At 44.4% G+C, this 16,652-nt stretch overlaps 1 protein-coding gene and 1 long non-coding RNA gene across 2 annotated transcripts in view; one reads left to right on the forward strand and one right to left on the reverse strand.

The window, feature by feature from the left end:
- LOC134948212 (discoidin domain-containing receptor 2-like) overlaps positions 1-16,652 on the forward strand; it is a 241,476-nt gene that overhangs the window by 7,390 nt on the left and 217,434 nt on the right. The window lies entirely within an intron of this gene.
- On the reverse strand, positions 529-7,237 carry LOC134948211 (uncharacterized). The gene is made up of 2 exons (XR_010182932.1): positions 5,544-7,237; positions 529-3,008 (listed from the first exon to the last, which is right to left on the reverse strand). It is a non-coding gene; the product is annotated as an uncharacterized LOC134948211 (long non-coding RNA).

Consider the following 16,652-nt stretch of genomic DNA (forward strand, 5'->3'; position numbering starts at 1 on the left):
AACCCCCTGCAAAACAGGCCGAATGTCCTAATCGTGTCTCCAAAAATTGGGACTGTTCTGACAAAAGCAGGACAGCTACATAGGGGTCCATTTATAAAAAAATATTTGCGGCTGGGTGTTTTTGGGGGGATTAGCTGCAGATTGATCAATTTCCGCAATGCGGATCCCCGTAGCTACTGCTATGTGAAGATGGCGGTCGTCCGTTGTAGCCTATGGAACCATCCCCGGAAATGTCCAATGTGCGGTGGGCGGTGCCGGCGGGTCGGGGGATCGGGTATTGCTGTGCCAGATGTTCACGTGTTCCCGGAACACTGACACGGATTCAGCTTCAGTGTATGACCGCAATCCCGCATAGCAAAGACAGACAATAAATCTTCTATCTTTATTATTCGGGGACGATCACTGAATCCCGGACATAACCCCCAGCTGAAAGGATTTGACCTTATTTTCTTTAACCCTCGATGTGATGGCCTTACAGACGTCTGGAGTGTAAACTTTTAACCACTAGGTACATGCACACACAAGCAGTTAAAATTCACACTGTTTATTATAAAGTTAACAAGAGTATATAAGACAATGCATATGGGTGGAACTGACAAGTGTAAAAGGGCTCATTGGCTTAGGGGTAGGTGCCTGGGTGGGGTACGTAGGGGTGGTTAATACTTGACATAACATAATTGGATATAGCAGTTGCCAGGCAGATGTTATATATGTTGCATCAGGCGAAACTTAACAAAGGATCTTTTAGTAACACACAGAAGTAGAAAAAGCAGGTTTCATCTAGTAGAGAGCTGACCTTGGATGCCAGACCCACACAAGCCTGGTATCTGTATGAGAGACAAAGGCATCTAACACAGGGCAGCAGCATCCATTGCAAACACATAAGAGTTCATAAAGCATGTTTTAACCCTTCACTAGGGAAATAGAAATATTCACTTTTACACTGTAATTATTATAAGGAAACTGATCATATAAAAAGTAATATGTACAAAGACAGAAGAGGTAACCCTTCAATCCCCTCTTAGAATCATGATTATTATATGACATGATTCTTGAGTGAGGCTCCTTTCTTGTTTCTCCAGTTCTTGAGATATTGGACATAATCGTCGGGTCCCTTACTATCAGAGGAGGTGACAGGACTGGTGGTTATGTCATAATACATCAGGGCCTTATCAATGCCTTTGGAGGTAAGTTTCTTTCCACAGGGAATTACACAATAAACTATAATGCCTACAAGAATTAAAGTTACAAGTATGAATATGCTTATTTGCACAAGAGCCAGTTTCCAATTTTCAAACCATCCAAAATATTGGCTCCATGGGTTATCAATACCTGAATTTTTCTTAAGTTCTATGGATAAGGTTTCTAACTTGTTTATGGCTAAAGTAACCTTACCATTGGGACCAGTGTTGTCAGGAATATATGTACAACAGCCTTCCACCTTACTAATGTAAACACATGTACCGCCTTTTTCTGCTAGGATCATGTCAAGGGCCATTCTATTTTGGAATGTCATTTGGGAAGTGGCTTCTAGCTGTTCAGCTATACCTTTAAGAGCATCTTTGGTATCATTAACAAATCTTTGTTGATTATAATATATATAATTAATCCAGGCTACGTTTTTATTTACAGTTTCCCACATATGTAATAAATGTCGCCTAATGATCTAGTTTGGTTGACTAAAACAGTTGTTCTTTTATTTGCACAATACCCTGGTGGGAAGGTTTTTAAATTTCTCCCTGTTGTGGTGTTAGATGTATAACAAGTGTAGTTTCCAGGATATATGGTTATGGTGCTTCCTGGGTTGGGATTTTTTGACAATATGGGATATTCCCTTTTCCACATTTCGCACTGACTGTCATTTGTTTTGGTGTCATTAAAAAGGCTGAAAAAAACAATTTTCTTGTTCTAGGGGTATATTAAGGGGCACTGTACCTAGGTGGGGCCTAGATTTGCCACAGACATAACAGTTGCTTTTATTGTGTTTGTTAGCACTATACTTCATCCATTCCAACCAAAAATTAATGTCAGAGAAACCAGTTTCAATAGCTAGGGTGTCTTCAAAGGTAGGGTTAGTAATAGCCACCATATCTTTAAAAGTGGCAATATGGGGCTTTAAAGGTTTGTTTTGGGGAGCAATTTTAGGCTGGTATTTTGGGTTTTTATACATATCCCATAAATAAAACATTTGCCTTGCACTATAATACCCTGCTTGCCACCATATACCAAGTACATAAGTCTCATTGTCGCTTCTGCTAGGGTTCACTATGTTTAGTCTAAACCTGTATGAATTTGGGCCTTCATCCATCTTATGAATGGATAGTCTAGAAAGTAGGGGTACTCCATATTTGCTCCATCTATTCTTTGCAAACGATGGGCCATATTTCCAATCTACTCCTGTATTCCACCCCACAGCTTCCCAGGAATTACAATTAGATCCATAATATCTATTGTCATAGTACCATTCGTCAGTAACACAAATATATACTGTCTCAGACATTCCTGATTTCCTCCTTTGTTGTATATAATATTTGTCATCAGCAATTTTGGGGAACATAAAATAGTCAAGGATATATGTGGCTACGTGTGTATTGGAGGAATTGTACCACAAGGTGGGGATCCCATTAGTCTGTGTAATATCAACCTCACATATTGTGTGGTGAGTGAGGGCCAGTAGGGCTATCAAGGTAGTCCCCAGGATAAAGATAGGGGACAGGTTCCTCATCTTCTTCTGTTCTTCTTTCTTCGCTAGGTGGGAGGTCAGGGCTGTCTGCCCCGGTTCGTACCTCACTGGAATCACTTGCTTCCCTCTCTAGGTCTGGTCTAGGAACCTTTTTTTTTACTCGGGATGCATGGATCCAGGTAGGACTTTCCTCTGTCAGGACTGCTGTTCGGGTAACTGCTACGACCTCTGTCTCTGGACCATAGGTGAAGTCTCCTGGGCTCTTGTTCCTGGGGAGCACCTTCACCACGACTCTGTCTCCGACTTTAAAGGGGTGTGTAGGTTCCTGTGGATTCAAAGGGTTTTTACAAACAACCTCATGTTCAATTTCATTCAGTTTTGTTATCAGGGACCTGACATACTCTTCTCTGATGAGTTCTAGATCTCCCTCCTGTATTACTAGTGGTTTCTTAGCCCAGGGTGTAGGAAAAGGCCTGCCCATTAGTATTTTAAATGGGGAGTAACCTAGAGTTTTCTGTGGGGTATTCAAGATGCTGGTGTTTAGCTTTATTAGGGTTGTTCCTGAGGCAAGTGATGCATCTGCTAACATACTGGTCCACAAGTGATTTGGCATTAGTAACATAAAAATCACTGGTTAGTAGGAGGAGTGTTGTGGCTTCACCACGGTGACCAACACCACGGCACTGGGCAACGAGCAAAGGGGCACTGGACTGGGGTATACAGGGTTTCCCCTCTTTGCAGATTAATCCTGATTTAGGATTTTTTCTGCAGAATTGGGTAAGTCCAGTCGGAGAGATCAGTATTAGTCGCAGCAGCTTGAAGTTGAGTGAGCAGATGGACGTTGTCAAGGGAGGGACATGCTCTAGTGAGTGCAATGAGTTCTGCAGCTTGCGCGGACTGATAAGGTATTGGTAGGGTTTCCAACACAGTATCAGGGAGGGTGACAATGGCATAGCCAGCCTGGTATGTATTGTCATTGGGCCTACTACAGGAGTCGTCAACAAAAACAATGTCTGCGCCTGGTATGGGAACGGGAGACATGTCAAGTCTGGGAGAAGTTTCAGCTTCAATGGAAGCAGCACAGTCATGTAGGTCGGGTGGTTCATCCTCGGGACCTTTCAAGCCTAAAAGGGCATTGAGAATGGGTGCAGGGCCAGAAGAACCAGCAGTGTACTTAATGGTAAGGGTAGGGTTACTCAAAAGGAGTACTTCATATCCACTAAGGCGTTGTGCTGACATGTGCTGTGTGTAAGCCTTTAAGTATTGCCAGGACATCATGTGTGGTGTGGAGTACTGTGATGTGGCCTAAAGTGAGGGTAGTGGCCATTTCTGCAACCATTGCACAGGCTGCCAAAGCCCTGAGGCAGGCAGGCATACCTTGTACAGACACTGGCATGACTTTGGAAAAAAAATGCCACGGGGCGCAACTTCCCTCCATGAAACTGTGTGAGCACCCCCGCCATGGTTTTACAATTGTCCCTTGCATATAGATGGAAAGGTAGTACATAACTGGGGAGGCCAAGTGCCGGACTTTTCATCAACATACATTTTAAACTTTCATATGCAGTTAACATTTCTTGTGACCATTGTACAGTTTTAGGTTTGTCCTTCAGTGTGGCTTGTCTCAAAATGTTATCACAATAAGAGCAATCAGATATCCACTGTCTGCAGTAATTTACCATACCCAGGAAGGACAGTAGTTCCTTCTGGGTAGTTGGGGTGACCAGGCCCAATACAGACTGTATGCATTGTGGACTGACTTTTCTCTCTCCCTGAGTGAGCACAAAACCTAAGTAATCAACATGCTTTTTACACCATTGCATTTTTATTTTGGACACCTTGTGTCCACATTCACAAAGCCAGTTTAGTAATGAAACACCATCCTCTCGGCAGGCCTCCTCAGTTTTACTACAGAGCAGCAGATCATCTGCATACTGTAGCAGGACTGAACCATGGTGAGGTTGCCAGGGCCTCAATGTGGCCTGGAGACAACAGGTGCGTCAATAATCTGCACCAGGTAAGTTGTTTACCCTCAAAAGAAAAGGCAAAAGTAATTGTGTCTGTGAATCTACAGGTATGCTGAAAAAAAAGGCATTCTTCAACACTCAGAAAATCTGTAAGAGAAGAACGCAGCATCTGCAGGGATTGCAGAAATGAGTGAGTTTACATCTGGAACAATTGGTGCAATTGGGACAATTAACTGATTGATCGCTCTGAGATCCTGTACAAATCCCAAACTACCATCAGCTTTGGCAACAGGGTTCACAGGAGTACATCCCTGTATAAGTCAGAACACAAAACACTGGCTGCTGCACCGCTGTCCACTAAAAAGGGAATTTTACTTCCATTTATAATAAGTGGCAGCAGAGGTGAATCTCACTATGACGGGAGAGTTGAATAAAGGCTGGGATACCCTCCTCCGGGCCCCGTCAGTGCGCGGGGTCTTTGGAATGTTCCCTGACTGCGGGGTTGGTTCTGTCTGTCAAAGCGTCTGGAGCTCTGATAGTTATGAGTGGGCGCAGGTTTCTTTTTACAAGCTACAGCGACAGGCAAAAAAAACACAGGCAAAAAAAACTTCCTTCATATGTGTATAGCTGCGTCCTTTGCAAGTTTTGCGTAAATAAGATATACAGCCATCGAGGGTAATGGTGGGCTTGGGACAGTGTTTTACTATTATCTAAACTCTGGGTTATTGGTGCGTTAGGGATAGAGCTAGTGGACGCACCCTCCAGCAGTGAAGTTGGAAGCGATCCCATTTAGTGTGAAAGGGTTACTGCTGCCAAGAGATCTGTGTCTCTGAGCGCAGGATACATTGGAATGCAAAAGGGGGGGGGGGGCGAGAGGGATTTCAAAGACTTACAATTCCTCTGCAGCTTCGCTTCTGTGCTATTGGAAACTGACATTTTTTCTTAAATCTCCATATAGAAAAGGTAATTACTGCCTTCCCGTAGGAATGGGTCCCGTCCTGCTTTCTCTGTCCATCCCGCTAAATTATCCACCCATGGGTTAACTAAATAATACTCTGAGGTAGAGTTACGGGCAACATACATCCTGCATGTCTCACCAGGGAGGGGCGGGGGATATGCAGTTTTTTTACTCTGACTAGAGCCCATTGTCAGACAGTAATATAAATCAACAGTACAACTTTTAAAAGAAAATTATCTAAAATATACGACACTCTACTTATACATAGGTCCCTCCCATAGTAAAAATGCAATCTACACCAGCTTTCTACGCAATTTCCACAACAACCCACAACTGTCTATGCAATATCACAACAAAAATGCAGTTTACAAAAAAAACCTTCTATGCAATTTCACAACAAAAAGACTTTCTATGAAATTTCACAACAAAAAAAATGCAATTTACAAAAACTTTCTATGCATGCATTAGCTAACACCAGTTAATTAGTCGTTGACAATATCACAATATTATCTGTATAATGAGAACATGAAATCTTTTGACGGGTACGCTTACCTTCGTACAAGATGTCAGAAAAAATACAGCGTTTTAGACAGGAAGCAAGAAAAGTGTTTGAGTAAAGATATCTGGCAGACGAAAACTTACCAGCCGTCTGGACCAAATATAAGAACTTATCTCACTACAAACATACAAAAATATATATAGGCGATCAAATCGGGGTATTCTCTACGTTACGTATAGACTCCCAGGTCTATTTTAAGTATCCCAGATACTAACGTCTTTGGAGAAGTGCGCTCGGACCCCTGGTCCCTTCTCAGACGTATCTTTAAGTCCCAGACATTAAAGATTCTATGGTATCCCTGATACCTGTTTTAAAAACTTCGTAATATTAAGTCCCGGACTTAAATATTACCTTGTCACGTGTTCCCGGAACACTGACACGGATTCAGCTTCAGTGTATGACCGCAATCCCGCATAGCAAAGACAGACAATAAATCTTCTATCTTTATTATTCGGGGACGATCACTGAATCCCGGACATAACCCCCAGCTGAAAGGATTTGACCTTATTTTCTTTAACCCTCGATGTGATGGCCTTACAGACGTCTGGAGTGTAAACTTTTAACCACTAGGTACATGCACACACAAGCAGTTAAAATTCACACTGTTTATTATAAAGTTAACAAGAGTATATAAGACAATGCATATGGGTGGAACTGACAAGTGTAAAAGGGCTCATTGGCTTAGGGGTAGGTGCCTGGGTGGGGTACGTAGGGGTGGTTAATACTTGACATAACATAATTGGATATAGCAGTTGCCAGGCAGATGTTATATATGTTGCATCAGGCGAAACTTAACAAAGGATCTTTTAGTAACACACAGAAGTAGAAAAAGCAGGTTTCATCTAGTAGAGAGCTGACCTTGGATGCCAGACCCACACAAGCCTGGTATCTGTATGAGAGACAAAGGCATCTAACACAGGGCAGCAGCATCCATTGCAAACACATAAGAGTTCATAAAGCATGTTTTAACCCTTCACTAGGGAAATAGAAATATTCACTTTTACACTGTAATTATTATAAGGAAACTGATCATATAAAAAGTAATATGTACAAAGACAGAAGAGGTAACCCTTCAGGGGGCCATAGAATATAATGGATTCCTACAGAAACCTATGGGGACGACATTTGCTAACATAAACAGGAGAACCTTAGTGGTTATCTCCGATAACCGCTGTGGTGCCCCATTACTAAATAGCCCAAAAGTGCAGCAGTTCCTCAGAAATGGCTGATTTCTGTGGCTCTCCTGCTTTCTTGGGCCTTATAAACAGCCCCCTCTGTCCTCAATATGTTCAAGAGGCTGGATCCCATCTCTTTCCTGCCTCTTGACCTTGTTTGCATGTTTTGGTGAGGATGTCTGGCTTGGGGAGGGGATTCCTGTGGTTAAGGGGGTCATCTGGGGAGCTTGTTAATCTGCTGTGTCCTTGTGTAAGTGCCTCACCCCCTATCCTGTACACAGACAGCGTTCGCCTACTTCCAGATGTCCTTCATCCCTGATAAATTCCTTGGTGCCACAAGGCCCACATGTAAGAGCGTTGCTGAAGCTGCATGGTAAGGGGCCTGGCAGGCGTTGCAGACCCATCGGGCCCACGTCAGAGCTCAGGCCATCATGTGACATTGGGCGGGTACACCTCTCCAGCTGATGAATGCAGCCATGGCATCAGGCATAATTGTACACATTACGATTTGGCACTGAGGTAGTTATTAGTCTAACCCAGTTTTATTCATATGTTTTGCTCCCACTCCACCCCTCCGGTCTGTGGGGAGTGAAGGATTTGATTAATAAGTGAATATCTTATTGTTTGCATAGCTCATGTCCTAACCTCATGTGTGGACTGTGCATTCCATACATTGTGGGAGTGTCCAGAAGTGAAAGGGTTACATCCACGCAAAAGCCTATTTGTTACCCTACTGTCTCCCAAGCATCATGTGGAAACGACAGAGATATTTTGTGCGTTAGACAAACTAGCGCTGCAGACAGCATTCCCCATTATTATTAATGAGGACTAATGGTCAGGTCATGTTGGGTTGTAGTGTCCTATGTCTGTATAGGGTGTAATAGATGTATTATGGTCATGGCCAGTGGTCAGGTCATGTTGGGGGTGTAGTGTCCTATGTCTGTATAGGGTGTAATAGATGTATTATGGTCATGGCCAGTGGTCAGGTCATGTTGGGGGTGTAGTGTCCTATGTCTGTATAGGGTGTAATAGATATATTATGGTCATGGCCAGTGGTCAGGTCATGTTGGGGGTGTAGTGTCCTATGTCTGTATAGGGTGTAATAGATGTATTATGGTCATGGACAGCGGTCAGGTCATGTTGGGGGTGTAGTGTCCTGTGTCTGTATAGGGTGTAATAGATGTATTATGGACATGACCAGTGGTCAGGTCATGTTGGGGGTGTAGTGTCCTATGTCTGTATAGGGTGTAATAGATGTATTATGGTCATGTCCAGTGGTCAGGTCATGTTGGGGGTGTAGTGTCCTATGTCTGTATAAAGTGTAATAGATGTATTATTTTCATGGCCAGTGGTCAGGTCATGTTGGTGGTGTAGTGTCCTATGTCTGTATAGGGTGTAATAGATGTATTATGGTCATGGCCTGCGGTCAGGTCATGTTGGGGGTGTAGTGTCCTATGTCTGTATAGGGTGTATTAGATGTACTATGGTCATGGCCAGTGGTCAGGTCATGTTGGGGGTGTAGTGTCCTATGTCTGTATAGGGTGTATTAGATGTACTATGGTCATGGCCAGCGGTCAGGTCATGTTGGGGGTGTAGTGTCCTGTGTCTGTATAGGGTGTAATAGATGTACTATGGTCATGGCCAGCGGTCAGGTCATGTTGGGGGTGTAGTGTCCTATGTCTGTATAGGGTGTAATAGATGTATTATGGTGATGGCCAGTGGTCAGGTCATGTTGGGGGTGTAGTGTCCTATGTCTGTATAGGGTGTAATAGATGTATTATGGTCATGGCCAGTGGTCAGGTCATGTTGGGGGTGTAGTGTCCTATGTCTGTATGGGGTGTAATAGATGTATAATGGTCATGGCCAGTGGTCAGGTCATGTTGGGGGTGTAGTGTCCTGTGTCTGTATAGTGTAATAGATATATTATGGTCATGGCCAGTGGTCAGGTCATGTTGGGGGTGTAGTGTCCTATGTCTGTATAGGGTGTAATAGATGTATTATGGTCATGGGCAGTGGTCAGGTCATGTTGGGGGTGTTCAGTGGTCAGGTCATGTTGGGGTTGTAGTGTCCTATATCTGTATAGGGTGTAATAGATGTATTATGGTCATGGACAGCGGTCAGGTCATGTTGGGGTGTAGTGTCCTGTGTCTGTATAGTGTAATAGATATATTATGGTCATGGCCAGTGGTCAGGTCATGTTGGGGTTGTAGTGTCCTGTGTCTGTATAGGGTGTAATAGATGTATTATGGTCATGGCCAGTAGACAGGACATGTTGGGGTGTAGTGTTCTATGTCTGTATAGGGTGTAATAGATGTATTATGGTGATGGCCAGTGGTCAGGTCATGTTGGGGATGTAGTGTCCTATGTCTGTACAGGGTGTAATAGATGTATTATGGTCATTGTCAGTGGTCAGGTCATGTTGGGGGTGTAGTGTCCTATGTCTGTATAGGGTGTAATAGATGTATTATGGTCATGGCCAGAGGTCAGGTCATGTTGGGGGTGTAGTGTCCTATGTCTGTATAGTGTGTAATAGATGTATTATGGTCATGGCCAGCGGTCATGTCATGTTGGGGGTGTAGTGTCCTATGTCTGTATAGGGTCTAATAGATGTATTATGGTCATGGCCAGTGGTCAGGTCATGTTGGGGGTGTAGTGTCCTATGTCTGTATAGAGTGTAATAGATGTATTATGGTCATGTCCAGTGGTCAGGTCATGTTGGCGGTGTGGTGTCCTATGTCTGTATATGGTGTAATAGATGTATTATAGTTATGGCCAGTGGTCAGGTCATGTTGGGGTGTAGTGTCCTATATCTGTATAGGGTGTAATAGATGTATTATGGTCATTGTCAGTGGTCAGGTCATGTTGGGGATGTAGTGTCCTATGTCTGTATAGGGTGTAATAGATGTATTATGGTCATTGTCAGTGGTCAGGTCATGTTGGGGGTGTAGTGTCCTATGTCTGTATAGGATATAATAGATGTATTATGGTCATGGCCAGTGGTCAGGTCATGTTGGGGTGTAGTGTCCTATGTCTGTATAGTGTGTAATAGATGTATTATGGTCATGGCCAGCGGTCATGTCATGTTGGGGGTGTAGTGTCCTATGTCTGTATAGGGTGTAATAGATGTATTATGGTCATGGCCAGTGGTCAGGTCATGTTGGGGGTGTAGTGTCCTGTGTCTGTATAGTGTGTAATAGATGTATTATGGTCATGGCCAGCGGTCATGTCATGTTGGGGGTGTAGTGTCCTATGTCTGTATAGGGTGTAATAGATGTATTATGGTCATGGCCAGTGGTCAGGTCATGTTGGGGGTGTAGTGTCCTATGTCTGTATAGGGTGTAATAGATGTATTATGGTCATGGCCAGTGGTCAGGTCATGTTGGGGGTGTAGTGTCCTGTGTCTGTATAGGATATAATAGATGTATTATGGTCATGGTCAGTGGTCAGGTCATGTTGGGGGTGTAGTGCCCTATGTCTGTATAGGGTGTAATAGATGTATTATGGTCATGGCCAGTGGTCAGGTCATGTTGGGGGTGTAGTGTCCTATGTCTGTATAGGGTGTAATAGATGTATTATAGTTATGGCCAGTGGTCAGGTCATGTTGGGGTGTAGTGTCCTATATCTGTATAGGGTGTAATAGATGTATTATGGTCATTGTCAGTGGTCAGGTCATGTTGGGGATGTAGTGTCCTATGTCTGTATAGGGTGTAATAGATGTATTATGGTCATGGCCAGTGGTCAGGTCATGTTGGGGGTGTAGTGTCCTATGTCTGTATAGGGTGTAATAGATGTATTATGGTCATGGCCAGTGGTCAGGTCATGTTGTTGTGTAGTGTCCTTTGTCTGTATAGGGTGTAATAGATGTATTATGGTCATGGCCAGTGGTCAGGTCATGTTGGGGGTGTAGTGTCCTATGTCTGTATAGGGTGTAATAGATGTATAATGGTCATGGCCAGCGGTCAGGTCATGTTGGCGGTGTGGTGTCCTATGTCTGTATATGGTGTAATAGATGTATTATAGTTATGGCCAGTGGTCAGGTCATGTTGGGGTGTAGTGTCCTATGTCTGTATAGGGAGTAATAGATATATTATGGTCATGGCCAGCAGTCAGGTCATGTTGGGGGTGTAGTGTCCTATGTCTGTATAGGGTGTAATAGATGTATTATGGTCATGGCCAGCGGTCAGGTCATGTTGGGGGTGTAGTGTCCTATGTCTGTATAGGGTGTAATAGATGTATTATGGTCATGGCCAGTGGTCAGGTCATGTTGGGGGTGTAGTGTCCTATGTCTGTATAGGGTGTAATAGATGTATTATGGTCATGGCCAGCGGTCAGGTCATGTTGGGGGTGTAGTGTCCTGTGTCTGTATAGGTGTATTATGGTCATTATAGGTGTATTATGGTGTATTATGGTCATGTTGGGGGTGTTGTGTCCTATGTCTGTATAGGGTGTAATAGATGTATTATGGGCATGTCCAGTGGTCAGGTCATGTTGGCGGTGTGGTGTCCTGTGTCTGTATATGGTGTAGTAGATGTATTATAGTTATGGCCAGTGGTCAGGTCATGTTGGGGTGTAGTGTCCTATGTCTGTATAGGGAGTAATAGATATATTATGGTCATTGCCAGCAGTCAGGTCATGTTGGGGGTGTAGTGTCCTATGTCTGTATAGGGTGTAATAGATGTATTATGGTCATGGCCAGCGGTCAGGTCATGTTGGGGGTGTAGTGTCCTATGTCTGTATAGGGTGTAATAGATGTATTATGGTCATGGCCAGTGGTCAGGTCATGTTGGGGGTGTAGTGTCCTATGTCTGTATAGGGTGTAATAGATAGATGTATAATGGTCATGGCCAGCGGTCAGGTCATGTTGGGGGTGTAGTGTCCTATGTCTGTATAGGGTGTAATAGATGTATTATGGTCATGGCCAGTGGTCAGGTCATGTTGTTGTGTAGTGTCCTTTGTCTGTATAGGGTGTAATAGATGTATTATGATCATGTGTAGTGTCAGGCCATGTTGGGGGTTGTAATAGCTGCCTTAAATCCTTGATGTCTCCGGATCTTGCATCATGGTACCCATGGCATGTACTGTATGAATGATAAGCAGATAATTCCTTATAAAGAACTTCTAGACCAGACCAACAAATATTCTGATAGCACCTGAGGGCATGGCATGGAGAAATAGGATTTCCGCACAGGACACAGCTCTGAGGGCAGACAGCCTTCCCAAGTGTTTATTGCCTCTGCAGTAATTGTCATGATTAATGGTGTACACTGTACCCCATAGGCATTTTACCAGAGGACAGGGCCTGTTCCACAATCTACTATGAAGACTCCGATTCCACATTTCCTACTACAGGAAAATGGTGGTGGCGCCATTTTCTCAGTGATCTCTGCAGCATTAGCAAAAAGGTAAGTATAGTAGTGTAGGGGTGAGTAGTGTGGTCCCCACTTGACTCAGGGGCCCCTTTGTTCACCGCTCACCCTACTCCCATTATAGGTACGCTCCTGGTGGGTGTAGTATGTTATGCCGGCGGTCGGGTTCCCAGCAGCCAGCATACCGGCACCGGAATTCCGACCGCCGGCATACCGACAGCTGGTCGAGCGCAAATGAGCCCCTTGCGGGCTCGCTGCACTCGCCACGCTGCGGGCACAGTGGCGCAATACGCGCATCACGCTATCTATTCTACCTCCAGGGGGGTCGTGGACCCCCAAGAGATAGAAAAGCTGTCAGGTGAGGGGTGATGGTGCTGGGAAAGGGGTGCAGGGTCAGAGGCGGAACTAGCGGTGGTGCTAGGGAGCACCAGCTAAAATCTTGCCTAGGGCATCATATTGGTTAGAGCCGGCTCTGCCCTACCCCCCACCCCCCCACCCCCACTCCCGGCATTTTGACCTTTTGGGATCCATCCACCAGTATTGTAAATGTCTGGGTTCTGACCGTCACTTCAGCACTTGTTCTCTTCAAAAGCGTTGATACACTTCCCCCAGTGACAGCTGAGTGCTTATATTAGCTTGTACGCACTTGTCCCCAGTTGGTTACTGTCAGGCCCGCCATTATGTTCCAGGCCCTGGTAGTAGAGGAGACGTATCTGCTGCCCGTTGCTAATGCCAATGTCCTCTGCCTCACTCCGGGGGAGATTTTTTCAAAGCTTGGAAAGAGGTAAAGCTGAGAGAGATAAAGGGGGGTATCCAATGCTGCGAAGAAGCAATTTTTCATGATGTTTCTCCGATGTTTCACCCTTTTTCACATTTTTTTTAAATAAATAATGTTAATACATTTGAAAAATGACAGTTAAGAGCTGATTAGTTGGCACTGTATCTCTCACAACTTTATCTCTCTCCAAACTCCACCCACCTTTTGCACAAAGCATAGAAATGGGGCGTGTTCACGTTCCGGGGGTGTGGTCATACATCATGGTGCGCTGCTACCTTCTCGATTCAAATACCCTGGGCACAGTCAAGATGGAGGGACAGAACCCTCAAATCTGGATGGACCCCATTGTATGGGCAGATGGGATTTAGGACATTTTTTACCTCAATAACACACTTTTATATTCACATATGAACCATAAAGGGGAACGATCAATATCTACTAATCAGTCCTGGGTTACTCAGCTTGGTCCTCAAGGAACCGAACAGTCCAGGTTTTAGCTTAAGCACATGTGACTTACTGTCATTAAAACCTCACTCAGTTTGATTATACATCTGAGCTCAAGCATGGACTTCCTTAAAACCTGGACTGTTAGGGAGCCTTGAGGACTGGCCAAAAGCTACCAATAAGCTTTGAGGAAGCATTTATCATGTACACTCTATAACAGAGGTTCTCAAACTCGGTCCTCGGGGGCACACACAGTGCATGTTTTGCAGGTCTCCTCACAGAATCGCAAGTGAAATAATTAGCTCCACCTGTGGACCTTTTAAAATGTGTCAGTGAGTAATTAATACACCTGTGCACCTGCTGGGTTACCTGCAAAACATGCACTGTGTGTGCCCCCGAGGACCGAGTTTGAGAACCTCTGCTCTATAACATGGTAGGTAGTTTCTGATTGGTTGCTACAGGCAACGGCTCCAGTGGTCCACTTCTCCACTCTTTTCACTGCTTGGTACTTCAACCCCAAATTTTGGGAAACCCCTAAATCAATCCAATTTTGGATGCGTGTATTTCTGTTTCAACCGTTTGTGGGGCAGAAGGATAAAATAAGTGACGGGAATTATATTTCTGCACTGTACTATTTCATTCATTCCCTTTATATGGTGATGTGAGACCTAAGTATGTTTGCAAAGCAGAAATCCCTCAGCTAGCAAATAAAGACACTGCAGCAAATCCGATGACTTCATCTATTATTACCGCCTCCTCTCCCCCGTCTGCCCGATTATTTCCCCCGCAGACTTCAAATGTAAATGGACCCTAATAACTTTACGAATGCAGTGAGAAAACAAAGAGAGCGACCACAATATGAAATGCCAGCTCCGTACACTAGCACTTCTTGAGTGCCTTCCAAGATCGTCTAATCCTGCACACGGAATACTCTGGGAGCACATTCTTTGTATTCAATACGTTTTCTGCTCTGACAAATATGTGTCTCTAAATAAACGCCATACAGATACACCATACAGATTTTTGGTTATCGCCGGAACGTCGCTACTCTCCTCTTCCACTCAATTTTCACGGAACTGTGCTCATCTCAACTAAAATCCCTTGATAATATCTCAGGGCTGTAACTAGGGGGGAAGCGAGCGATTCTGTAGCCCAGGGTACCAGTTCTTGGCTTGCAGATACCCTGCAGCCAGTACTCCTGCACCCTGAAGCCTGTACATCCTAAGGACGCTCCAGGCAGTGCTGTACCTCCTGGTGGCAGTACATGTTTGGGGTGAAGGGGGCACAAAATTGCCCTGCTCCGGCACTGTGATAGCTTTGTGGCGCAGTGACCTTGCATTCATTAATATAATAAATCATATTAAATATTACAGATCGCATTAAGGATCAAGATATTTTGCTAAACTCATATACAGTAACTGAAGTGACGGCATGTGTGCAGGAGGTGGGGGTTTAGGTGCAGCTTAGTCTGATGCAAGCCCTACTGGTAACGTACAGCTACAGAGCAGGACGCAGACATATCTGGTTTTCTGAGCCACCACAGAGCATGGAAATCATGCTTCCAAAAACCACAGTCATTTTTTTTTTTATATTACCTCTGTCTCTTTTAGATTCCCTGTTACATTTTTTCACCCCTTCCCTATAACGCAGGACGGAGCGATGGACGAAGATCTATTTGCCACGGGAGATTCCATTTCCGTGGTAACTATCGTTACGTATCGCTGCACATCACTGCGATGGGCGTAGTTTACCATTCTCAGCTTCAGTACAAGCCTCGGCGAAAACACTGCTCCTGATCAGAGGTTTTCTTCCGCCCACTTCCGGTGAAGGGTTAAAGTATAATGTTGGAAGATAGTCATGATGATTTGGCCCAGAGGTGATCCAGGAAAGCCATTTATAGCAAACCTAACACCATCCTAAGATGGCGTTACCAAGCCTTCCAATAGACTTTGAATTATCAGAAAATAGCATTAATCTGTTTTTCACCTCACACAGACGTGATAGGGGCTCATTTATCAAACGTTATTTGCGGCTATGTCCCTGAAAACACCCGTTTTGGGGGGCTATCCGCAAATACCATGTATCCCTCCATTTCTGCCCGCAGTCGCATCCCGCATAGGTTTCTATGGGGGATGCGATGCTGCCTGATGTATCGTGCCAAGGCTAACCGTGCATGCGCAGAAGGCCAGACGCGCACTCTGCACATCACAGAGACTGGTTCCTTTCAGAGCCTGTGCCGGGTGATACTTATAACCGAAGTGATTACATTCTGCAATGCGATCCTGGGCGCTAATATCGTGCACAGATCACGCTGCAAATGCGATCATGTAATGCGCACGCAATGGCCCAAATGAGGCTTTTAAAATTGTGCACATAGGAATTTGCCCCGTGGATTCAATTGTGTGCAGTGCAAAGGGCAGTGAACAGAAACCTTAGCTTGACATCGCAGACTGCTAAATAAACTTGAAAGTGTGGGGGTGGATTATAAAATAGTTAAATGGATAAGAACCTGGTTGCAGGATATGAAACAGACAGTTGTAGTAAATGGAGTGCAATCTATGGAGGGAAATGTTACCAGTGGAGTACCCCAGGGATCTGTACTCGTACCAGTTCTCTTTAATATCTTTGTAAGTGACATTGCAAATGGTATTGAAGGGAAAGTATGCCTTTTTGCAGATGATACAAAGATATGCAACAGGGTAGACACACCAGGAGGGGTCAA

The sequence above is a fragment of the Pseudophryne corroboree genome, chromosome 8 (assembly GCF_028390025.1).
Source record: "Pseudophryne corroboree isolate aPseCor3 chromosome 8, aPseCor3.hap2, whole genome shotgun sequence".
NCBI lineage: Eukaryota > Metazoa > Chordata > Amphibia > Anura > Myobatrachidae > Pseudophryne > Pseudophryne corroboree.